Source organism: Cupressus sempervirens, chromosome 1 (assembly GCF_028749045.1).
Source record: "Cupressus sempervirens isolate cs-2001-9-10 chromosome 1, ASM2874904v1, whole genome shotgun sequence".
Taxonomy (NCBI): Eukaryota; Viridiplantae; Streptophyta; class Pinopsida; order Cupressales; family Cupressaceae; genus Cupressus; species Cupressus sempervirens.
In genome coordinates, this window is record NC_143118.1 from 608,830,111 (window position 1) to 608,830,760 (window position 650).

Consider the following 650-nt stretch of genomic DNA (forward strand, 5'->3'; position numbering starts at 1 on the left):
TTTTTGTCAAGTCCCAAAGTTTTGAACTCGAATAGAGTCGGATGCCCCGACTCGAGTCGTCTCCAAATTTTTCGCACGACTCATGTCACCGTGCTCGACTTGATTCTAAGTGCCCCGAGCCATGTACATGATCCAAAAGCGGTTAACTTTTTCTTTTATGTTAACGCCCAAAGTTTTCAACCCGACCCACCTCGGCAACCTTGACTCGAAGCACCTCGAGCCTTAATGGCCTCCAATGTTTTTGCACGACTCATGCCACCATCAACTTTTCACTCGAATCATGTCACCCAGGGCACCTCGATGCTACGTGACCCGAGCCCTGTGCGCGATCCAAAATTGGGTAACGTTTTTTTTTTGAACTCCCAAAATTTCATTCTTTTTTGCCTTATGAGGCCTATCATGATCTCTTTTTATAAAGAAAATTCTCAAATTGGATCGTTTCGGCTAGCCTACCTCGAATCTGGCAAGCTAGGCGTAATGCCTCGAGTCGGCTCGGCAATACGTGAACTGAAACTTGTGCGTGATCCAAAAGCGGGTAACTTGTTTTTTTTTTTCTTTTTTTTGTAATGCCCAAAATTTAGCGCTTTTCGCTGTACAGGGCCTCCCATGATTTTTTTTGTTTTTTGTTTTTTTTCCCCTCGTCGACCCAC